Here is a 26,085-nt window from a genome sequence, read left to right on the forward strand (position 1 = left end):
TGCCAAGTATTTCTCTCTCTCTCTCTCTCTCTCTCTCTCTCTCTCTCTCTCTCTCTCTCTCTCTCTCTCTCTCTCTCTCTCTCTCTCTCTCTCTCTCTCTCTCTCTCTCTCTCTCTCCCATCTGGATTTTTCAATGTTTCTCGTGTCAGTAATACTCACTGAACAATTACAAACGCGCACACGAGCGGTCTGCGTTGGTTAAATTTATATCCAGTTCCTAAATATGTGTTCCGATTTCATTATTTTATTGCTAAGTATTATTCTGTATTGTGAAATTATATTGGCAGGAAAAATATATATCACCATTTTTTCCAGAAACATTATGTCCTTAATATCAAGCAATAATTTTTAAACTGCCTTGGGGACAAAGCATAACTTCTGGAAACTTGTAAAAACATTTCCCGCTGCTCCAACTCAACTCCTGAGCTCGACTGTGCTTGACAAAAATGGCCACTTGTGTTTGATATTTTGATGCGTGATGGGGTGAGGCGTTCATTGTGATGGCGCAAGACACTTCTCGTAATTTTTATGTATTTTTTTTTTTTTTTACTTCTATCTTTCGGACTGGAATCTTTAGTGATACATTTTTTTTACCTTTTTTCTTTTTCTTTCTTTTTTTTTTTTTTGTTACATCTTGCCAGAGACTCTCTTAGGTGATAAACTGTTTTGTTCATCGTGTTAGTCGTCGTAGTATGTGTCGCAGTGTGTGGTCTTTTCTCAAGCACGTTATTTGCCTGAGAACGAATTTAATTTTTTTTCCTGTGGCCTTTTCTCAAGAATGATAAGTATGGTCTCATGTAAATTTAAAGTATAATTTCAAAAGACATCACTGACAGTATGCAGGATTGATCGATTACTGGAAACTTTTTTAGTCTCTGCAGCTCTGTATTTCCTGTTATATGTATTGCCCATGATGCAAGAAAGGCACGTATTTTCAAATATTTATGTGGCTTATTTCAGTATGATTCAACAACTATTACTGGAATTGAAGGTTTTTTTTTAAGTGTTATCATTATTTTGTCAAGGATTTTGCACCATTAATGACAATAGAACATACACGATAACCTGTCTAATAATTTCTGTGGTCTTAGAAATAATCATGATACGAGAACAAAGCGTCTAAAAAATTTGTTCCAAGTGTTTTGCTGTCATTACGTAACAGTGAGGTGTATGTGTGTATGTATATGTGTGTGTGCGTGTGTGTAGCTGTCTTGTATATACAGACACCCTTCCTCTGTGCACCACACTTTCCATCCCTGAGGTTATTTGAATCGCTTCTGCCTTCTTGCCCTTCCTCCTTCCCGCGTCCCTTCTGAAGACACTAGTTTTATCCCGTCCCCTCCGTTCCTGCTGCATGTATTGTGCGAAAGCTGAGGGGCTGCTGTGAATTAGCCTTCCATATGTATTCCTTGGTATATAAAAAAGCAAAGAATGACTCGAATATCCGTGTGGAAGATTTAAATTAAGGCATGAAGGTTTTCTCGAGTCCTGGTGACGGTGGGAAGTTTGCAAGTCATGTAAAGGGAAATTGAAAGGAATACAATTCGTCTTACATGCCCGTCCTTGTGCGTGTCTGCAAAGGTGTCTGCTCCCCGGCGCCCTTGAGGTACCGGTAACAAGCAGGCTTTATTCAGTATCTGTGGAAACTGGTTCGCGCAAACGCCTCAAAATTGTGTTAGGTGCGGAGGCGATCAGGCGGTGCGAGGGAGAAGACATGGAGAGATAATTTTGGTGCTGTCTAGTGCATCTTTGCAACGCGCACTCACACACACACACACACACACACACACACACACACACACACACACACACACACACACACACACACACACACACACACACACACACACACACACACACACACACACACACACACACACACACACACACACACACACACACACACACACACACACACACACACACACACACACACACACACACACACACACACACACACACACACACACACACACACACACACACACACACACACACACACACACACACACACACACACACACACACACACACACACACACACACACACACACACACACACACACACACACACACACACACACACACACACACACACACACACACACACACACACACACACACACACACACACACACACACACACACACACACACACACACACACACACACACACACACACACACACACACACACACACACACACACACACACACACACACACACACACACACACACACACACACACACACACACACACACACACACACACACACACACACACACACACACACACACACACACACACACACACACACACACACACACACACACACACACACACACACACACACACACACACACACACACACACACACACACACACACACACACACACACACACACACACACACACACACACACACACACACACACACACACACACACACACACACACACACACACACACACACACACACACACACACACACACACACACACACACACACACACACACACACACACACACACACACACACACACACACATACGTTTTTGTATGATTTTGTATGATTTATTTATTTATTTTGTATAATTTATTTATTTGTTTTGTATAATTATTGTGGTTTTTGTGTGATTTTGTATGACTATGATGTGATTTCTGCATAATTTCGTATGATTTTGGCGTGAATTTTGTATAATTTTGCATGATTTTCTTTCACAGTTGCATCTCTCTCTCTCTCTCTCTCTCTCTCTCTCTCTCTCTCTCTCTCTCTCTCTCTCTCTCTCTCTCTCTCTCTCTCTCTCTCTCTCTCTCTCTCTCTCTCTCTCTCTCTCTCTCTCTCTCTCTCTCTCTAACCCAGCCCCAGCAACACGCACGCACATACAGACACACTTTTGGATGGCTGTGATTTACTGGATCATTCTGATAATGAATTGCGTGCTTTTAAATTTGAGTATAAATCTTCGGACTTATTGACCCACATTTAACTTCTTCACGTCCTGCACCTTAATAGCGCGGCGCGGAATGCATGCTAATGTCCCCAGGTCTCCTAAACATACGCGTGTCACGGTGCATATATATGGTCTCTGTGATAAAGGTCTAATATATCATGGGAATTTTGAATGCGTGGAATATTGTAATGGTGATGAAGATTGTGAGGTGTGAAGTGGGACACAATGGACAGGAGTGTTTTTAGAGTGTGTGAGTGAATTTTGTGAAGTGGTGTAATAGTTTTTCTTGATAGGTTATTAATTTCATTACACAACCGATTGATTTATTGATTAATTCAGTGATTATGAGTAAGTTTTTTTTTTTATGTACTGAGATCGGATAAGGTGGGGAAAATTTATAAAAAGCCCTCAGAAATATCGTTTTCAAAAAGGAAATAAAAGTAGAACCGAGACTGACTGGCAGTTTGGCGTCACAGACATTCCGGCGCCCTATCCGGAATACTTTAAACATGCTCTAGCGTACGTCAGTTATGTATTCAGAGGTATTCTCGAGAGTCCAGGGATATATAAAGAACTGCACGAAACATCAATAAGAAGCCTAAAAATAAACACTGTAACCTTTAAAAATAGCTCTTATGGGCGTCCAAAGCGTTTCAGAATACAAGTCAATGTTGGGAACCACGCATATGTTCCAGTAAAGGCGCTGCGCTGAACAGATTGTGGTAAAACTCGAGAGCTTTATGAACGTCTGCATGTGGCACTGAGGACACTGGTTTAGACGCCTAGGGCAGGGGCGTGGCTGTACGTAGCTTGAAAGGAAGCAGAGACGCTGAATGCTGGAGTGTGTAGGAAGGAAGGAGAGTACAGCGCTGGGAGGCAAAGGTGAGGGGCGGCGAGGCAAGGGTGAGTCTTCGCCAGCAGTGCAGGGAAAGCCTCTCACTGGGGTGTTTTGCTGACTGCTCGGGAAAATGTTAAAGGGTCCATTTCACCTGGTTGATTGTGAAGCCTGAGGTAGCGGCTATTGATGATGGCGGGAAGATGAGTAAGGCACAGGAAGGGGGAGTGGGTTGAGAGAGAGAGAGAGAGAGAGAGAGAGAGAGAGAGAGAGAGAGAAGGGGGTGGAAAGAGGAGAGGAATACGTATAATTCCAGTAGAAAAGTCATAGATTCTAAATCTTTTTATATGATATTTACGCCGAACAAAACCTTACGGCAAAAATCTTCCTTTCTCTTTCTCTCTCCGTCTCTCTCGGTCTCTCAGTCTTGGCTTCAGCGGCACGAACCAGAATGGTCCCCTCGGGATGAAGCGTCTCTACCTACCCCTCACCCAGCGCCTTTCTTCCTTCCGCCCCAGCCTCCACAGCCACTCTTCGCCCCACCCTCCCCCGATCCGACGTGCCGCCATAAATTATCGCTCCAACTCGTTCGTATGTATCAAGGAATTAATCATTGATAATCAGGAGGGTGGAGGCTAGGAGGGTATCAGCGTCGAGGGAGAGGGGGGGCGTATGATGGGTAAGGACGGCCATTTCCAGACAAGGGGTAGAGGGATGGGCAGGCGCAGCAAGGGAGGGAAGACCAGCAGCGTCCACCCCTCCAGGCAGTATGTAGTTCCCTTTCCTCCCTCTCGTTTTCTTTGTCTCTCGCAGAATGCTCTCTCTCTCTCTCTCTCTCTCTCTCTCTCTCTCTCTCTCTCTCTCTCTCTCTCTCTCTCTCTCTCTCTCTCTCTCTCTCTCTCTCTCTCTCTCTCTCTCTCTCTCTCTCTCTCTCTCTCTCTCTCTCTCTCTCTCTCTCTCTCTCTCTCTCGTGCTCACAATCGTGTGCTTTATTTTGTCGTATTGTTCGCATTTCCTTCCTCCTTTTCTTTTGCCTCTAGTGTCGGTGCTTTGCTCGTGTGTATGTGTTTGTGTGTATGTGCATTGTTGTGTTGTCAAGCTCCATAAAATCTCTTCCTGGTTTTCGTGCAGTGGTAATAATTGTTATGTGAAAACTTGGCACCGTTGCAGGAGATGGTGCATTGTCTCGTCATGGTGTCTGCCGAGTCAGTGTCTAGTTGGGCGGGTAGTTGAGCTCCCCCCAAAATAATAATAATAAATGATAATAATAAATAATAATGATAATAAACCCGATTAATTTAATGACTTACAAACGCTTCACTCACGTTGACGAGGCTTCACGTACTTTTTTTGATAATTTAAATAATAGACATAATTTGCATGGATGTCTTCACTGTCTTCCTGTTAAAACTACCCTAACCTACCTCTTAGCATGTTCTGTAGAAATCACGACAGCCGAGATAATAATGACGTAAACTACAAAAAAGTAAGCGAGATTAAACAAATATATAGACTTGGAAAGTGAAGAGAGATTTATATCTTTTATACTGTTACTGCCAAGCTTAGAATTACTCACTTCATGCAGATAACTTAATGTATTTACTTTCTTACACTACCAGGAAAAAAATATTAGTTTGCTTAAGTGAGGCGTGCATCTCTAATATACTAACACTACAAGAAACTGTCTAGGTATGAGTGACGTCTTCCATGGCCAGGAGTCGCCAGGGAGGGAGTGTGGCGTGTGTGTGGCTGCCTGGCTGACTCTGACTGGCTGTGTTCTAGATTTATGGAGCAAGCTAGCCAGCAGGAAGAGGACATGAGGGTGCTTGGCTGTGTTGTGTGATGGCGTCGCGTCACGCTTGTAAAGAGAGAAGTCTTTGTGTTGAAAATGAATATGTATTGTCATTGTTTCGTCTCCTTTGTTGTGTTGCGAAGATAAGCTTTTTTAACGTAAAGGGGCTGCGTCTTCTTTTTTCTCTTTTTTTTTTATTAAGGTTCCATAATTACTGTCCCGTAACTCAGGCACATAACGAGGAAAGAATGTGTTGTTTCCGTTCTTGTATGATAAAGTAGTTTTGTTTTCTCTCTCTCTCTCTCTCTCTCTCTCTCTCTCTCTCTCTCTCTCTCTCTCTCTCTCTCTCTCTCTCTCTCTCTCTCTCTCTCTCTCTCTCTCTCTCTCTCTCTCTCTCTCTCTCTCTCTCTCTCTCGGCGCAAATAAACCTAATAGCCAATGTCAATAGCGTGTTAGGCACAGATGCAAAATTGGTGGCTTACTCGCTTCCTCACACACAAACAAAAAAAAAAAAGTGGCTGACGAAGAGAGCAATCCGCCTTTTCGTCACTTCTGATTCATTTCTGGAGATCGAATGACTCATGAGTTTAAAGGCAATGGGTCTCGTGGCGGTGCAGAAGACCACGAGGTAGCAACACATCCACGACTTACTAATCACGAGTTAACCTGTTTGTTTGTTTGTTTGTTTGTTTTTTTCTATTATTTATCTCAGATACTATGCGTATTTTTCCGTCCGTATTGGTATGTTTTAATGTTTTGTTTTTTTTTCCTTTCTACCTTGTTATGTCTGTATTCAGATGTCCTATTTTTATGTTTCAGTAAACCTCTTTCGTATTGTTTGACGAAAGTAATCGTGTAATCCTATTATGTTTTCAATCTTTTCACCCTTTATTGGAAATGTTCTTACATATTTTTTTTTTCACAGGCTTATTATTAGCCTTTTGTATGCATTGTTATGATTTAGTTATTCTTTTGTCTTTTTGTAACTTCCATTATTTTCTTAAGTATATACTGTTATCTTTCTCTCCACGCATCTCCCCTCCGGAGATGAGATGAGCTAGAGAAATTAAACATAAAACTTTTGATATTACAGGAAAAATCTTTTATCATCTTTTAAGTTTTTAAGCTTTTTAAAATGTGGAAATTTAAATGCATTGTAATATGAAAGAAATTTTGTTTGTTCTTTTCATTACGAAGCCGTGATGTGTATTACTTTCTCTTATGGACAGCTTTTATACTTTTGTTGAAGCGTCAAAAGCTTGAATAAAAAAATGTAGATGGACTGGAATCTAGGCTGGAGGAGTGAGAGAATGCTGGCCTGAGAGAGAGAGAGAGAGAGAGAGAGAGAGAGAGAGAGAGAGAGAGAGAGAGAGAGAGAGAGAGAGAGAGAGAGAGAGAGAGAGGGAGAGAAAGAGAGGGAGGAAATCATTAATCACCCACAAACTCCTTGTCGCCACTCCTCCCACCTCCCCATCCTCTCCTGTTCCGTGTCTCCCCCTGCCCTCCAGCTCCCTCCATACTTCTCTCCGTCCCTACCGCCTCCGCAAACTCCACTTTCCTTTCATCCTAATACTCCACTGATCCCTCTTCCTCTTCCTCTCATCCCCTTCCTGTCTTCTCTTCTGTCTCCAAACTGCACCCTTCTCGTCCTCTGTCCGTCCACCACTGTCCCTCAAATCCATCCTTACCAAACCTCTCTTTCTCGTCACTTTTCTGTCCAGTTCCCAATTTCTCCTACCTCTCCACTACCGTCCACCACCATATGGTCTCTCTCCTCCCCGTCTCCATTACGTCTATCTATTCCATAAATATTCTTCTCTTATTCTATCTCCTTTGCTTTGCCTGTTCTCCTGCACCATTCTCTACCATGCTCTCCATCCCACGCGCCCCTGTGCCTGTTTCTCATCCGCCTCCCTGCCTGTTGTTGCCTCTCCCCGTCCACCACATGTGACTGTGAACGCCCGCAACCACCGACGCCTGATAAATGAACCAGCGGGTTCCTGTCTTCCTCCCCACTCAGGATTTCGTGTTTTTTTCCTTTTTTTTTTTCCCTTTCTCTCTCTCTCTCTCTCTCTCTCTCTCTCTCTCTCTCTCTCTCTCTCTCTCTCTCTCTCTCTCTCTCTCTCTCTCTCTCTCTCTCTCTCTCTCTCTCTCTCTCTCTCTCTCTCTCTCTCTCTCTCTCTCTCTCTCTCTCTCTCTCTCTCTCTCTCTCTCTCGCAGTTAGCGGGTTCATAAAAACAATAATCATTGTTGTAACAATTGAATATAAAATGACATGCAACATTGAGGCGGTGAGCAAGGGAGTGAAGACAGTCGGTTGCAGGGGTGGAATCGATGATACGAAAAACTTATGACTTCACTGTGTTCAGGAAAACTAAGGGAGTTGAATCACCTCATGTGTTGGAGCAGCATTCCACATATGGAGGGTTCAGATCAATGTATAAAGTTAGCAGCTGGAAAAAAAAAAAAGTATTGATGGAGACGACACAGAACACAACATCTTGGAAGCTGTTTTAGCCTGGGAATAGATAAAAAAAAATTTTTCTATTGAGATTTTATATATATACGTATATTGTATGTATGTATGTGCGTATGTATGCATTTTATTGTATATATTTAATGTAACGAGTGCATAAGGCATCCGGCACTCTGTTATATGAACAAAGATTGTGCTTCATTTCCTTTCAGCGAATTTTATTTTTGTTTTTTTTTTCTTAACCTTATAAACTGAATACCCTTTCATTTGCAGGGTCCATAATGTGCTTGTTTGTTGTTTTAAACAGATTTTGTGTTTCATTATAACTTTCGGTGATCTTTAATTTTACCTTATTTTAACTTTCGAATGGTGTGCTATTCATTCTATTGGAGACTTACTGAAGAAAGTTTGTTGACAATTTACGAATTGTGTGGCTTTTTTCTTATTGCACAGCCTTTACTTTGCCACTGCCACGTGTGACACACTCGGCACGGCGGGAATAGTAACGTTGGAAATTGCGTGTTAGTTTTTTTATTTTTTTTATGACAAAGGCTTCAAATGACTTCCTTATTAGGACGAAAAAAATATTTCGTTAGTGCATTGATATTCGAAGTTAATCCCCCAATGCTTCCCCTGAACGAGAGGAGGCCAGCCAAGGGCAGCCTTGTTGCCCAGCAAAAAAAAAAAAAAAAGAGTTTAAAGATCATTCAAAATGGAGGCCAATTTAGTTTCGGAAATGTCCTGATATTTAGATTACCAGAGTACAGAGTACCAGAATTTAACTTTGAAACGCATGAGAGAGTATCCAAGATTATTATTTTTTCCTGGTAACTATGAATAATTAGACAATGATATTTGGTCACGTTCTTAGCTTTTTGATCTCCATTTCCAAGTCCATTTAACCAACATTTCCCTTACCCCCTCCCCTCCAATCCTTCCCCGAGGACTGCAGGTGATGGCGTCGCAGTGAGTGAGTGGCGCGTGGCATCGAGCACACCCTTACATAAGCCTGGGAAAACACAGCTGTCAGGTCTCAGCGTTGCCGGAAGTATGCAGCAGTTTTTCATGTAGGAAATATGACAAAATATGACGACGGTGTGTGTGTGTGTGTGTGTGTGTGTGTGTGTGTGTGTGTGTGTGTGTGTGTGTGTGTGTGTGTGTGTGTATGTATGATACGGTAGTCTGGTGGTCACCCCACCAGCCGTTCCCCTACGGAAAGAGCTCAGAGCTCATAGTGACCGATCTTTGGGTAGGACTGAGACCACTGACACACCACACACCGGGACAGCGAGAGTCACAATCCCTCGGGTTACATCCTGTACTTACTTGCTGCTAGGTGAACAGGGGCTACACATTAAGAGGCTCGCCCATTTGCCTCGCTGCGCCCGTGTGTGTGTGTGTGTGTGTGTGTGTGTGTGTGTGTGTGTGTGTGTGTGTGTGTGTGTGTGTGTGTGTGTGTGATGCCACTGTAGAACAAAGTCATCCTTAACTTCGTCTACTTAACGACTCTGTGTTGCTCGTCTACTTGAAACTACACTAGCATAACTTCTTGTCCTGTGTTCTTAGATTTGTTAGGCTCTGATTAGGGCTATTAGAGCCATAGAGGTGCTATGACGAGTTTTCATAGGTGTTTTTCTTTTCCGTTGATGATGCGGAATACATACTTCTTAAACTATTGCTAGTCATGTAAATACTCTTAAAAATCTAAATAATTACCACTACAGCCTGTTAAAAGTAATCCAGATGAGACGTTTGTGAATATAGTTCTTTATCTGATTCCTCCAGCAAGTTCTCTGTCTGTCCCACAACCTTTTATTATTGTTAGTTTGTCATTTTGTTAATCTTCTTCCAGTTGCTGTTTGGCTTATACATGATGTCTGATAGTCATGCCCTTTTTTTTTATTTATTCATTTATTTATTTATTTATTTTTATTTATTTTTTTTTTTTTTTTGTAATCAAGCTTTGGTCAATGAGTGGCATGGCTGTGATGAAAAGGTTTTGATCCCATGATTTCATATTTGGTCTTGGTGGAGGCTGACCTGGTTTGTGGCAGGAAAATATGTCAGATGTAGATCGTGTTGAATTGTTCTTTTTAATTACTCATCCAAGAACCTGCTATACCCCACTTGTCGTTAGTATGAACCGTTGTTATCGAGCACACTGACAGTATGTTTTGTGTTGTGCATTCTATTACACTGACGACAGCCACTCCTGACTCACTTCGTCCCTGTGTGAAAAGCCTTTGTGTTGAGGGATATGGGTCTGTTATTTGTCGCCGCACGGGTTGGGTTCTGTTACGGGAATCGTCTGTCTCGCTGGTGTGGAAAAGATATTAAACTCGCCACTTTCTGCCATTTCCATATATCATTTGTGTACCATAAAAGTTTTCGAAGACGAAACCAAACTTCAGATATAATATTAAAAAAGTCGGCCACGCAAGAGTTTAAGCTGTCCACCGAATCGTCCCTTTCCCCACTTCGTCTTTTCATTCACTTTCAACTTTTCTCAAAAATATTTGCTCTGCAGTTCGTTCTCGAAAAATCCGAAAACCCAATGAGTGAAGGAGTGGAGTGGGAGCGACGCTGAAAACTTTATTGATACTGGTGCTTGTGGTGCTGGTGGTGCTGGCGGTGCTGGCCGTGGTGCTCTGCTGGCGTGTCCGTGAGGGTCAGGCGTGTGGCTGTACACTTCGCCTGACACGCGCCGCCACCCTGCTACCTTCTCCCTCTTTCCTAGACTACGAATTTTTGTTTCAGAGTTTTACCTTTTGTTTTTTCATCATTTTAACCGTTCCAGTACCGCGTCATTAATTTAATCAATCTAAATATTACTACGTGATTGTTTTAATGTTCGGATACCATTTTTTGTATTCAAGGTGTTCAAAATCATCTTTAATTACTCTTACAGTGGAGTTAAATATTTATTTCATTTCTTCTTTTCTGGACAACAACAGGTGGTGGCTTGAAATCTGGAAGCTATCTGTAGTGGTAAAGGAGTTAATGGCCTCATCCTTTACTTTCTTCTGTTAGTTGTACTATGAATGATTTTTTAATGATTTTTCTCCACTGCTCATCCTTTTAATGCTCTCCTCCCTTACTCTCTCCAATATGTCTCCTCACCCTCTTCATTGTTCCTTCTCATTTTCATTACATTATGCTCTTTTTTCTGTTTTTTTTCTGAATCTTGTATGATTTTCCTTATTTTTTCATCCATCTAATGTTCCTCAGTCCGTCCTTTCTCCAATATGTCTTTCCACCCTTTCTATTTTGCCTTCGTTGTCTTTTCATCGCATGCATCCCTTCCTCTCCTCCTCCCCTCATGCTTCATTCCATTACTCTCATACTCCCAGCACTATTTTTGATACTCTTGCGTCACTCTTGCTTCTCGGCGTCATTTGTCACTCAGTTCTCCCCATCCGCACCAGCACCTCTGCGATCACGGAACCTCGCTCCAGACCGTGTTAATAGCGTCACGCTCCCGCACATCTGTTTCTCAACATTTCAGGCAACGAAGAAAGGCGAATCTAAAGAGTAAGAATATGTTTTGATATATTTAAGTAACCGTAGGGGATCTCAATGAAGAAAATATAATTACATGCAGTATAAAGTTTGAACCACTCGAGTACTCCTTATGTTAGTGGTGCTCCTTCAAATTATACAGTAAACTTGCAAAAGACTGTTTTATTAAGTTTGGGAATGAGTGTAATTATCAGAGGATACGTTTCTCCGTAATTAATGATGTACTTGTGTATTTCAAGATGTAATCAGCCATGTTCTACATCATTATGAATGTATATTTTAGTTATTGGCCTTTTATATGTATTTGTTTTATTATAATTGTATATTATTGTAGTCGTAGTTGTTTTTAGCATTTTCTCTCCATTCATCGCTCTTTTCTGAAGTGAAATACGAGTGAAACAGAGAAATCAAATATAAAGGATTTCATATCACCAAAAATAATCTTTTTTCACTTTCAAATGTGAAGATTTTGGATGTAGAAATCTGAATGCTTTATAATACCATTCGAATGTAATTGTCCCTTGTTGTTAAGTTTAACAGTAGGAGCTACCATGATCAGGCTCTACGAGTGTATGGGCGTCAGCGGGAGAAATGTTCAGAAAGGAATTTCATACTCTCGGTATTGATTAGAGAAACACTGAACCTTGAAACCAATGTATACATAGATAAGTGCAGAAATGGTCATTAGTGAAATGCGAGTAACATACGGTACTTATCACAATGTGCTTAGTGTTTTCGTTTTAAAGTCCTGTGATCTGCAGCGAGTCTTTTACTTGTTAGGTGTTGTAAAAAGTCTGTGAGAAGATCTGATGCTTTAAGAATGAGAGCAGATGTAGAGAGAGTAAAAATAAGTAGACATGACCGCGTCTGTGAGCACATTAGACAGATAGGTATACAAATAGATATGGATGAGGGTATTTAATAAAACATTCCCTCTACACCGCACAGTTACTTAGTTAGTCATTCCATACCCGAACTAGTTTTGAAAATACGCACCCATCATTACTGCAGCAGAACGAAAAAAATAAAAACGCAAAAAAGAGATTTGCGCAAAATTTAGATTAATGGTGATAATTAGATGATTGTTGGTCAAACTCAAACTGCTCATTACCATAAATCTAGTGATAATGATAGGCACATCTGCTGCTGCAGTATGTCACAACTGCACTTTCTGAACTTTTATGGCACACGTGAAAATGAATTTGCCCACAACATGTCATCGGCCGTCAGAGAGAGAGAGAGAGAGAGAGAGAGAGAGAGAGAGAGAGAGAGAGAGAGAGAGAGAGAGAGAGAGAGAGAGAGAGAGAACTACTACACTTTCCAACAAATCATAGAAATTGTTTTGTATAGAATTAGTTTTAATCTTATTACTATTTTAATGTGTATTATATAACACGTACTATTCTGATGACCCCACACAGGCGCGCGTGATGAAAGCCTTTCTGCAATTATGAATTCGTTATTTGGAAGCGTTTTTCTATTTCTAGGTGAATGATTTTGAGGACAGTGTTTGATTAAATAAAAAAAATTTAAAAAGTGCACCAGTATAATGTACCTGAATTCAAGTTTACTTCTCTACGTTTTTCGTCCTGTTTTCTCCTCTATCACCCCCATCACGTTTATTAGTTACTTGTTCCCTACACGTGCTGGTACAGTCATGACCAAAAGTCGCGAAATCTCCTCCTCACTTTACTGTATATAATGTTTTTCCTTCAGTGCTAAATCACCTGATCTGCTGACAGTTCCCCTGCAAAACTTGAGGATTGGCAGATTCTTACCAGTTCAGAAGACTTAGTACTAAGGGAAGACGATTGACGTAATAGAAGCGAAGGCACAACGTTACTCGATCTCTAGCCAGGAGTTTGTTTTACGCGTGGTTATGAAAATGCATTAGTGACCAGCTGTCATGAGTTCATTGTAGGATAGGACTCCCTCAAGCCATCGAGCCGGTAAACACATCGACAAGTGGCTCATCAAATACTGGAACTTCTCACAGTGCAGGAGTAATTTTGATCAGAGTCCTCGTGAACACCTCAGCACATGTTTCGTTTTCACGTTCCTGCATCACTGCTCCACACTTTCATATCCGTGTAGAACTTCTGTGTTTCCCATGCGTGAAATCGTGACCTGTAATTGACTGATATACAATTCAAATGCAGATAGCTGGAATAGATTTATAATAAGCAATAAATAGATAATTACATTGATAGAAAAGAAAGAAAATTTAATTAATTGACGCTTAGGATGTCGCAATTGACAGCTGTGATATAAAATTGAAATAGACAACTAAAATACATAATTAAGTAAATAATAAATATATAATTACGTACATCGATTCAAAATAAAAAAATGATCCACTGGCATTTAGGTGACCACACCTTTAAGGCCACGATGGAAGACAAGAAAGTAGTGTGGGAAGATGCAGTAAGAAATCCATTTGTAGGGCCTGATTCTCGCCAACGTGAACCTAAACACCTGCGTATTGTGGAGCTATGAGTTATGATGGTAGCTAATTTTTATGATTTACAAAGGTCAGGAAAGAACGGAGACATTTTTCTTCGTTATCCAAGTAGTTTTAGTGGTGATCTCTGGGACAGGTATGTATTTTGTGCTTGTGGCCTGAGTTGGGTGTCTGTAAAATGGATGAATGGTTGAGTGGATTGGTGGAGGTGTGTGTTGCTGCCCGACGTTCCTGTGTGAGATGATGGACCGCATTCCGAAACTTTTTAACCTCGACCACATGTAACACACTACTGGGACTTATCGGGGTTCTCAAAGGTGTTTATGATTCTATTGACAAATTAACAAAGATTCTGCATTACCAGTGGGAAAGAAAACCATAGCTGCAGTCTTTTAAAATTCTTATGAGAGCCCAAAGTGCACAGACCTATATACGAAGTTCTTTTTTCAACACACAGGTCAGCGTGGCGGGCGTGTGTCTGGCGAAGTCTCTTCCCCACTCTGATTGGAATTGTTCGCCTTGCCGCGGAACTGAACTAGTGTCATCAAAAGAAATTAAGCCAATTCAAGCTTCGCTGTGTGAATCATTTGCCTAATTGTTTGATTACGGAACACAGAAGCATGTAGGCCTGGGACAAGATACTAAATGGGTACCTCTCCTACAGGGCCCGCCGCGCATCCCTGCTGATACCAACTTTTGCCTCCTGTGGTATTCCAACACGGCGATCCTCGGTTATTTTGGGTGACTTAATTTGAAGTGGCGTGGTATCTTGCAACAGCAGCCTTAACCTTTCAAACACAGCTACACTATTTTCTTTGACTTTTCAATATTTTGTCCCAGTTTTTTTTTTTTTTTTTTGTGCTTTATCCTTTGAATCGTTTTTGCTTATGTCGTGTCTCTGGAGTTTCACTGTTGATGACCTGCATGCTTGAACTCGCCACCAGCCCGTCGTGTTCCTCGGCACAGACACTTCCCGAGGGCTTACACCACAATTTCTTTCATCAGGAATCGGAAGGTGAATGTCAACTGAAATGATCCATAATGGTGAAAAAAAAAATGTATCGTAACAAAAGAATCGTTGCAGAAATACAAAATTGTTTAGTTTTCAAAAGATGGTAGGTAACTGAAATAGACTTAATAGGCAGGCATGTTAGTGACTAGTCAATAATGAGCTTTTCTAGCTATAGGATCCATGTTAATGCTTTATTCATGGACTGGGACTGTCACGTGTATGTCTGCGGGTTCTTGCAGCTTCCTTTATGCTCTTTTGTTCCTTGGCTTGTTATTTGATAGCTTTGCGAAGCTCTGGTACGTCAGTCTCTCTCCTCTCTCTCTCTCTCTCTCTCTCTCTCTCTCTCTCTCTTCTCTCTCTCTCTCTCTCTCTCTCTCTCTCTCTCTCTCTCTCTCTCTCTCTCTCTCTCTCTCTCTCTCTCTCCTCTCTCTTCTCTCTCTCTCTCTCTCTCTCTCTCTCTTCTCTCCTCTCTCTCTCTCTCTCTCTCTCTCTCTCTCTCTCCTCTCGCTCTCATGGTGGGAGCATCCTAGGCTACTGTGAATTCAGCGAATATATACAAAAGTTTTATCTCTATTTTTTTTACGGATACAAGTATAAATATATTTCGAGAGACACTACCGACTTTCCAGGAATAAAAATTTGTCTCTATCCCGCGTGAAACTTCTGCCATTGAGACTTTATATCCCTGTATTATATTTTAAGGAGTCTGTTCTCTAGTTCATCGTCGTCGTCACCATCATCATCATCATCATCATCATCATCATCATCATCATCACCATCATCATCATCCAATGGGTCACTTCATTTTCCATACCCAACCACCATCCTTATTATTGTCACCTTTACCATCCTCACCACCACCACCATCAACATCGTAATTGGTAGCCACAATATTCCAGCACAGGGAAACCACTTGACGTAAACCAGAGTTGTACTTTTTTGGGGGGAAGGAGCATGGAGGTCGGCCATGGGTACAAAAAATGGGGGAGAGAAATAGAAATCCTGTTAAGTTGCCGCTCCCTAGAAGAGAGAGAGAGAGAGAGAGAGAAGAGAGAGAGGAGAGAGGAGGGAGGGAGGGAGAGAGGGAAAAAGACTTTCAAAACACTCAAAAACGAAGCCCGATTTGATTCCGGAGGTGTCTGAGGACGCGCCTCCCTTGAAACATTTCTAGTTGGAGTAAGGAAAAAAACTTAGCGTAATTTTGTCAAAGTTCTTCAGTTTTTCGCAATGCAAGATGCCCCGATTAACCAAGAAATCAGTTCAAGAAATTTAACGCAGATTGTAATAATACACTCAGAAATAAACATCTGTAGGTGGACCTGTAGCATTCCTGTAAGATAATTAAGTCATTCTCAAATTCATAAGGGACCATATGGATCATATTTTGTAACACCTCCTGCGCCGCACCTCCGCTGCTTTCATAAGGCTCTTAGTTTAAGTTATGAGAGTTTTCCAGGGCGTTAAAGGTTTTAGTGACAGATTAAAAAGATTTCTACATAATTAACAAGAGAGACTTAAGAACCCGGCTAATCATCTCTGTGGCCTTTGAAAATAGTCGTGGTGAGAGAGCAAAGCGTTTCTGAATACCAGTCAATACGCCTCATTATGAAAGAATATACTGATCTCCACCGCAGGGTTGGCCTGATTTTCTTTTGCTGTGACAATTGCACGTTTACTCTTTGACACCTGATGGCTCTACGACACTTGCTATATCATTAGAGTAATTCTACCTGCATTCACCGAGCACTAGTGAAACCACAGGCATTGGAAGTTGTAAATTTTAAAGGTGCATTATTTTGTCAAACGATGGTCTTTTAAAATTGTACTTTACTTTCACTTTTTAGTGATCACGAACAGACTACAGGGAATGAAAATAATTCCCTCTATTCCCTGATATTTCTGTCAGCGATGTGTTTCGGAATATGTTTACAGAGTCCATTTTATCAAAGTAGACAAGAAGAAAAATAAACCTAAAGTCATCAATTTTTCCAACCTTTCCATCAATCAGTTTAAAAATTTAAGACTAAACTTGCACCAAGCCATTTTATTCAACCCGATAATTCACAACTGTGCTTTAGATTTCTTGTTATCAGAGGCGTGTTTTTAGAATAAGCCACCACCAGACTGTTTTAGGAAGGGAGGCTATAGCTGTCAAAGGGTTAACTTAAGTGTGATGGGTCATAAAGTGTTCCCGGATGTGCACGGGTAGTGGCGGCGACAGGAAGGGAATGGGTATCGCTGACTGCACTCCTCGCGTCTCCCCGGCCCTCGAGGAGTCCCCGGGTCATAATGGAGCCGCGAATAGAACTTACTAGTTCAGCAGAATGAGGGTTATAAACACATTTCTCTCTCTCTCTCTCTCTCTCTCTCTCTCTCTCTCTCTCTCTCTCTCTCTCTCTCTCTCTCTCTCTCTCTCTCTCTCTCTCTCTCTCTCTCTCTCTCTCTCTCTCTCTCATTTGTATTTTTTTCCTCGAATCCGATTTTCCCTAACGTATTTTTTTTTTTTTTTTCAGGTACGTTGACTCTGCCGTGACTCAGTCTCTCAGGTAAGGTCGAGGCTTATTGGCAGGGACACGCTTGCTCCAGGGGGACATACGCAACGTGCCCTGCGCCCTGCGGTTCAGGGCTTCCGCTTGTAACAAGGAAAATATTATATACCGTGCGAGTATAAAATAAATAAATTCATATTAATTGCAACGATATTACAGAGTTCTAACGCTGTCACACAAATAACGGCCGTGTTCTCAGTTTGCTCTGCATTTGTTCAGCCGACCATGTTGAAAGACAGAGAGAGAGAGAGAGAGAGCCTTCCAGTGTTGCTTTTGTATATAACTGCATTTGTTTCATTCCGATATTGGACATCACATAATATTAGTGTTTGATGTTATGAACATACTGTACATTCCGTACTCGGCGCAGCTGTAGAGGTTTTCATTATATCTATGATGCTTTGGTTTAGCCATATTAAATTATAGGTGTGAGAAATGAAGGAGCCCTGCAGCTGACCACGTGCCCTGAACCCTGGCCTGATTTAAAATGTAGCACCATATCAGTTAGCATTCCTTCACCTCTCTCAAAGACAGCTTCCGGAAATAGCGGGCATCGTACTTAAAACTGTACGAAAACAACTAGATAGAGAAGACTACTGTGTGATATTTTTTTTAATACCCCCTCCCTCCGCACGCGCTTGCGCCAGCACACACACACACACACACACACACACACACACACACACACACACACACACACACACACACACACACACACACACACACACACACACACACACCATCAGCAAGATTAGTTTTTGCAATAGAGTCCAACTGCTGTTTAGGTAAATTTGTGATTTTTAGCTGTTCTTGGTTGGGTTAAAAAAATTCTAGCACTTTACCTGTAAATGTGCATTCATTAACTGTATATTGTAAACAGTCCACGCCACTAATCAAGTATAAATACGAGTGGACTGAACAAAGAAAAAATAAGGATTGTAGTAATAAATAAATGAGAGAATGAGGGTAAAATACAGTGGTTGTTGTAACGATAACGGAAATGTAAACCTCAAAAATAACAAGAATAACGATAGAAGTAGCAGTAATAAGTAGCAGTAGATAATAATAATAATTATAATAATAATAATAATAATAATAATAATAATGATAATGGTAATTGTTTCGTTGAAGGAAAGCATACGAGACCGTCACATTATTGCAGTTTTTTGGTAAAGTATCAAAGTGAGGGCTCGTGTCCACCATATCCTCCTCTCCTCAGGTCTTTCCTCCCTCCCGTGAATCTTGCCCAGCTGTTTCTTTTATTGTATTACCATTAGCAGGTTCACTGACTCCTGGGGCTGTCATGTTTAAAAAGTCAGTTCTTTATAATTATTCCATCTTCTTCATCATTTTATCTACACGTCTAATACCATCTCTGTGTTTAAATTAGTTTTTTTTCTTACTCTCTTCCCTGATTCAGTTACCATGGAAAGTACTTTTAATTTCTTATTTCCTAATGGTTTCTTTTATATCGTTCATGTTTTTCACTTGCCTTATAGTAGTTTTTTTTTTTTTTTACTTATGTTTCTGTTTATATTATGTTATTTTCAAGCTATATGAATTACTGAGTTATTTTCCTCCTCGTTTCCTTTCATTTATATTTTCCTTATTGTGATACAATCTGTTTTTTTCTGCTTCAGATTTAGAATCGAGCTGTGAAGACACTGCACTGCTTTCCTCACCCGTTTTTCGTGCCAGACTAGCTCACAACAATGTTTTACTTCTTACACAATTAAACATGACACAATTAAACATAACGATTTCTACATTCTAGAATGAATTCATGATATGGCAGACAGCAGAGTTATAAAGTAACAAATATTAACATTGCAGCTGTGACACTAGACCGAAAGGGAAACACAAAACATGAGATATAAATGTAGAACTCAAAACCAAAGATAAAATAAACGTATCTGTTTGTTGTATTCTCTTTTGAAATTATGCTCCAATTCATCCAGACTCCTTAACCTATATAAATAATAGTAATATGAAATATAAATCTCTAGACCATTAAATGCCCCTATTTCCTTACGTAACGCACTCGTCTTTTTAACACAACAACACGATAACACAGTTTTGAAACTCTTTCTCTAAAGTTGACACCTAAAGAGAGACAAAACTATACGTTAGCAAGATGATAATACCGTTCGCGTTTGATGTATTTGTCCATTTCTTTTTTTTTTTTTTATTCAAGACAAAGCAAAAATAGCATTCATGTCGACATCCGCCCTTGGTTATACTCCTCCTCACGCACACCTCCAAGTCTCCAGCGGGAAGGAAAAGAAAAGAGAGAACGGGTTTATCTCTGCCTTGTCTCCTTTTTTGTCATCCCTGCCGTGCATCCTGGAAAACATCGCACACGGGTTTAGCGGCGACCACGGCTAACAAAAATAGGGAGGCGTGAGACGGGTTGAATACAGTCGAGCCACCAGGCATGCAGAACGGGAAGGGAGGGGAAGGGAAGGGCGGCAGCAAAAGGGGAGGTAATTCGGAGGGAAAATGGAAAGCAAAGGATATCCAGGCAAAAGAAAAGTGAACCCGGAACGAAAAGCAGAGAAAGGAATATTGATTGAAGGGAATTACTGAGGCCAGGATTTAGGATTGGGTGAGTTTGGCCTGGAATGAGAGAGAGAGAGAGAGAGAGAGAGAGAGAGAGAGAGAGAGAGAGAGAGAGAGAGAGAGATTAAAGTGAATGACATTGTTTTACTTTTATTCTCTCTCTCTCTCTCTCTCTCTCTCTCTCTCTCTCTCTCTCTCTCTCTCTCTCTCTCTCTCTCTCTCTCTCTCTCTCTCTCTCTCACCTTGTTTATTTTATTAGCAAGTGCCTGAGGAAAAATTGCGAGGGGTCAATGGCACATGTTTTGAAGCCCCATTCAGTTCAGGTGTTTGCATGATGCCTCCTTCCTGGTGATGAGTAGGGAACTGAGCCTCCTTAATTGGCGTGCAATCCAGGGTTTCTCACTCGTTAGTTCCTGGCACAGAGGTACACTTGCCCAAGGTACGGATGTTTTACTCTGAACCATATTTTGAAACGCTTCTACGCCACATACTTCACTACTTCCAATAGGCTCTAGTTGAGGTGACACGGGTTTTTAAGGGGTTTTATGGTTCTAGTGACAAATTAACAAGATTTCTACATTGAACCATTCATGAGAACCCAGCTAATCATCTCTGTTGCCCTTGAAAATAGTCGTGATGAGAGAGCGATGCGTTTATGAATACGAGAGTGTTTCCGACAAAGCAATGTCTTCGCCTATTGCATCCCCCGATCTTGGTCTTACGGTGCCCGATGTGAAGCTGCTCCTTGTCTTCTCTATTGGTATTTATTCTGTTAATAGACGTGTTCTGTTGATCTTATAACATGACTGCTTAGGATGGCTGGACATGTGAAGGTATAGACGTAAGATCATGGTGTGTCAACAGTGTGTGTGTGTGTGTGTGTGTGTAACCTTGCATCCCACCCTATCCCCGTGCTCCATTGATCAGTAAGCAACCATCAGTGATGGAGTGGTTATTGGCTCTGCTCTGTGATGGCCAGCGGGAAGGGACACAGCGAATGCAAACGGAATGAACTATTTGGCAACGTGCGTTCCGCTTACTGGGTCGTGAGCGCCCTCTGCCTCAGGCGCTGCGACCAGATGGGGTTTCTTTGTGGCGGTGCGAGGGAACCTGATGGCGCTGGTGTCATGTTAAAATATGTTGAAACTCGTGATTATTCTGAAACTCAAAATACTTCTTGCGCCAGACAGATTGACAGAGAAACTGGCAGACATGAAAAGATGGAAAAGGAAACACAGACAAGATGACAATCGGACGAACGGGTACATGGACCTCACACGAGAGAGAGAGAGAGAGAGAGAGAGAGAGAGAGAGAGAGAGAGAGAGAGAGAGAGAATATGGGGAACCACCTCCAGCACCCTAGAGTCATCAGAATCTCTCTTCTCCCCCTCTGTCTTATCTCGGCCTTAATGCTGCGTCGACGGTTTTGCGGTGTAAACATTAGCCTCTCTACCACTCCATACCCTCCTCTCTCTCTCTCTCTCTCTCTCTCTCTCTCTCTCTCTCTCTCTCTCTCTCTCTCTCTCTCTCTCTCTCTTGTCATTCCGTCGCCTAAATCTCTTGCCTTTGCGTTCTGGAGATAGTAAACCTGCTCATGATGGTCAAACAAGGATCACATCGTCAGGCACCTGAGGCGGACAGGTACAAAGTATGTTCTAGCGTTCATAGAAAAATAACGTCTTGTAAAACTAACGCCTTTTCTGAACCGCGAGTCGAACCAACCATTAAGGAATATTGAGTCACATTATTGATTAAATCTTTTCCTCTCTCCTCGTAATCTATCTACAAGGAACAATCACCCTTACGTGTTTTTAAACGTGTACTATCATTTTTTTTTTTTTTTTTTTTGCATGAGTCAGTTCTTTAGAGTCTTGTTCTCATGTTGTTGTGTTGGTTGTGTTGACAATGACTGCCTCGCTTTGCTTGTGTTATCCTGTGGTGCGGGCGTCACTCCACCTGCTACCGGAACCAAGCGAGACTCGCCCTCCACCACCACTGACATTTTCACGAAGATTTTGCCGATTCTGTTGTCACAGTTTGCAGTGTTTACCGCGTCGCTTTTTACGCGGAAGTATGAAGGAAGTTTTCACATTTACTTCGCGTAAATAGCAACTCGAAGTGGAAACACACACACACACACACACACACACACACACACACACACACACACACACACACACACACACACACACACACACACACACACACACACACAAACAAAGTAGTGACAGGAGGCGTAGGGAATAGAAGGGCAAAGAATTTCCCAATGCTGGTAGAGCATGACGTGGAAAAGCCGATAGGAAAACGATAATTAATCCTCTCAACACTAAAAGTACCTTTGAAAGTACAGCATCAAAGAACAACCGAGGACGCTGCGCCATTGATCGTTGCCCCTGAAGCCGCACTCTTTGTCCTTCTTATGTTTTCCCATAACGACAGAAAGTTGATGCCACACACGAGGAAGAGAAAGGGCAAGAGCAAGAATAGAGATAGGGAGGTGAAGAAAAAAAAAACAGAAGCACAACAAACTTTCAACACAGAGGTCGTACTTCTGCGGCACAGCTGTTATTAGCAAAACCATTGACACTATACAAACAATAACAGGAGAGAGAGAGAGAGAGAGAGAGAGAGAGAGAGAGAGAGAGAGAGAGAGAGAGAGAGAGAGAGAGAGAGAGAGAGAGAGATAGTGTGTGTGTGTGTGTGTGTGTATACTCGCAATCTACTTTTCCTAATCCACCCAGGAGGCGAAGATTTAGAAATGAAGCTCGAACACACTTCTGAATTTTTTGTTCTGAATATAACAAGTATTACAACAAGATCATTGTGTTGCCTGATAGCTAGCGTGGGCTTCTGTCCAGAAAGGCTCCACTTATAAACCTCTGCCTCTTCCAGGGTGGGTTAGGAACTGTGGGTTGTGAGGCTACGTACGTTACAGCTATCGCCACAACAACAACAACAACAACAACAACAATAACAACATTAACAACAACCAACGAGCTCCTTGAAGACACCAATAGCAGCAATAACAAGGACTCCCTGTGTTGATACATTTATTACCATCATTACTGCCAAGAGGGACAACAACAACACCAATAGCAGCAACAATCACCAACATTAGCCTTACCACCACCACCACCACCACCACCACCACCAACAACAACAACAACAACAACAACAACAACAACAACAACAACAACAGCAACAGCAACAGCAACAACAACAACAACAACAACAACAACAACAACAACCTTAGGTCTCGTCTGTTTTGCTCCAAGAAGTACTTCGGGTACGAGGAGTCTTTTAAGTCACTCCTCAAGACCTTAATTAGTGTGCGTCAGGATCCTCTACAAGACTTGGTCGAGCTGTGTGTGTGTGTGTGTGTGTGTGTTCGCTTCTGAGTCGTGCACTTTATTATATTTTTCGAATGGCGCAGGAATGTAAGAATACACCATACTTAGATAAGAACTTTTAAATACCTACGAGTATACTCGTGATCAGAAGTCGACTAACCTAATGCGCTCACTTGTATTGTGTTTTGGCTCTCCTTCGATCTCATTTCCTTTGAGCTATTGACAAATTATGAAAATGGGTTATCAGATCAGGGAACACTAAACGCAAAGGAAGGGAGAACGATGTGTTACTTGGCTTCTGATCACGAATATTTGAGAATGAACAGAGTACAAAAGCAGACTGGTAAAGCATAATTTACTGTCGTTTAAGAAAGGTACTACATAAGAAACGAGTTCACCACTGTAGAAGAAAGAATATATAATTGTGTTTTTAACCCCACTATCTCAAATTCATACTTTAACCGGTGGCTTACATAACTAAACCTCAATACAAACTCACGGATTATTCATACTGAGACAGAAGCAAGCAGTGCACTCAGTCAGTCAGTCAGTCGGTCAGTTAGTCAGTCATTGCTTTTGAGTTCCAAACAAAGCGGAGCGGACCATGAAAGCGATTAAACTAATTTTACGAAGACCGCCTCGAAACGCCACAGTGCAGCCCAGCCTCCTCTCCCTCGCTCTCTGCCTTTATTGTTGACGAAATCCAAGCCTGCTGTGGTGAAGACGAAGTGCACTGTGGTGGTGCAAGGGGCAGTTTTCCAACCTTCATCAGTAATTGCGACGCTCTGCTATCTGTGTAGTTTTAATTCTCATTCATCATCATCATCATTAGAGGTTAATTGAGTTACGGCTTCGCTGGGAGTTCTTTGAGATTATATGAGAGAGAGAGAGAGAGAGAGAGAGGAGAGAGAGAGAGAGAGAGAGAGAGAGAGAGAGAGAGAGAGAGAGAGATTCGCTACATCTTACAATAAAAAAAAAATAATGTCTGGAGTTAAAATCCAAGAAACTAATAAACTTTAAACCATGAGCCATCATCATCATCATCATCATCATCATCATCATCATCATCATCATCCCAGAAATACAATTATACAAACAAGTTTACGAACATTCATCAGAGTTGCTTTGTCCTTCCCCCTCACCTCTCTTCCCTCGCCTTCCTGCCCAGTCAGAGTTGAACATCGCATTGCAGGTTGGGGCGGCGTGGGTTCTGTCAACATTATATGTATATTTCGGTGTATATGAAGTGTGTGCGTGTTAAGCTGATGGATGTATTGACGCCCACTTGTATTCGCTTGTCCCTCACTGTATAATAATATTTGGCACGATTCATTGATTAATTTGCAACTTGTCTGTTGTCACAATGAGTTCTTTTTTATTCTTTTTTTTTTTCATCACTGCCAATACCGCATTAACTTGTTTACTTTTTTTTTTTTTTCATTGAGGATGAAATTTCTTTATTACTATTGTTGCTACTATCATTGCGATTGAACTATTGCTACTGCTACTGCTAACACCAGCAATACTACTACTACTACTACTGTTACTGTTGTTGTTGTTGTTGTTGTTGTTGGTATTATTGTTATTTGTCATAAAAAATAGCAATAAGCAGCAGCAGCAGCAGCAGTAGTAGCAGCAGCAGCAGCAGCAGCAGCAGCAGCAGCAGCAGCAGCAGCAGCAGTAGTAGTAGGAGTAGCAGCAGCAGCAGTAGTAGTAGTAGTAGTAGTAGTAGTAGTAGTAGTAGCAGCAGAAATATTAGCGACAGTGGTGGTGGTCGTGATGGTACTGGTAGTAAAAGCAGAAGCATAATTCAAAACACGTACAAATAATGCTTTCACTGCTGACTAACCCTCTCGCCTTACTGTAAGACTCCAGATAATGGTGAGTCTTCCAGAGTACTCCTGTTTACTTCGAAGTGTAACAGAGCAAAAAAAAAAAAAAAAAATGTATCAAGCTTAATTAATGTAATCAGAAAGATGTCTCTGGTCAGGTTGGAGCGTGCGGGTGTGTGTGGGACCATCTCGATGCTAATACTGGTCGTAAAAAAGACGAAAGGGTTAGTCCAGAGAAGAGGAGGAACCGAGCCAGTGAGCCTGTTTTTTCTTCAGCGTCAGGAGGGATTCCATCAGGGTCATATGATTTGCCGGGGTTGAAGTCAAACAGGCCATAAAGGACATTTTCAGAAAACTTTTTATTGGCAGCACAACTAAGCCGAAGGGCGGAGGAGATGGAGGGAAGTCCCATAAAAAGATCAATACAGATTTTTTTTTTTTTTTAACTGAGATGAGGGGTTCAGAAGAGGCACCAGAGGAAACTGCTGAGCCACCGTCTGGTCGAGGGATGCGAGGGAAAGATAGGAGAGAAAATGATCGGAAGCATTTCAGGTGGACAAGGAAAAGGTTACTAAAGTGGTATTAGTATTGAAAGAAAAAAATTGACTGCGTAGCTTAACCCTGACGCGATGTCAAGGTCGGGCATTCACATGTTGCTAGTGAATGTGTAGTGTTACGCCGCTCTATTGACAGTTACCTTTCACATGTACCAGCTGGATGTGACTGGCCGAGCAGCAGCAGCCTT

The 26,085-nt window shown here is 41.6% G+C and overlaps 1 long non-coding RNA gene across 1 annotated transcript in view; it reads left to right on the forward strand.

Moving 5' to 3' along the window:
* The window catches only part of LOC135111319 (uncharacterized), a 91,929-nt gene extending 72,407 nt beyond the window's left edge, over positions 1-19,522 (forward strand). The window contains exon 2 of the long non-coding RNA XR_010273696.1: positions 19,240-19,522. This is a non-coding gene — a long non-coding RNA (uncharacterized LOC135111319). The remainder of the gene's footprint in view (positions 1-19,239) is intronic.
* The last annotated feature ends 6,563 nt before the right edge of the window (positions 19,523-26,085 follow it).

Source organism: Scylla paramamosain, chromosome 21 (genome assembly GCF_035594125.1).
Source record: "Scylla paramamosain isolate STU-SP2022 chromosome 21, ASM3559412v1, whole genome shotgun sequence".
In the NCBI taxonomy this organism is placed as follows: Eukaryota; Metazoa; Arthropoda; class Malacostraca; order Decapoda; family Portunidae; genus Scylla; species Scylla paramamosain.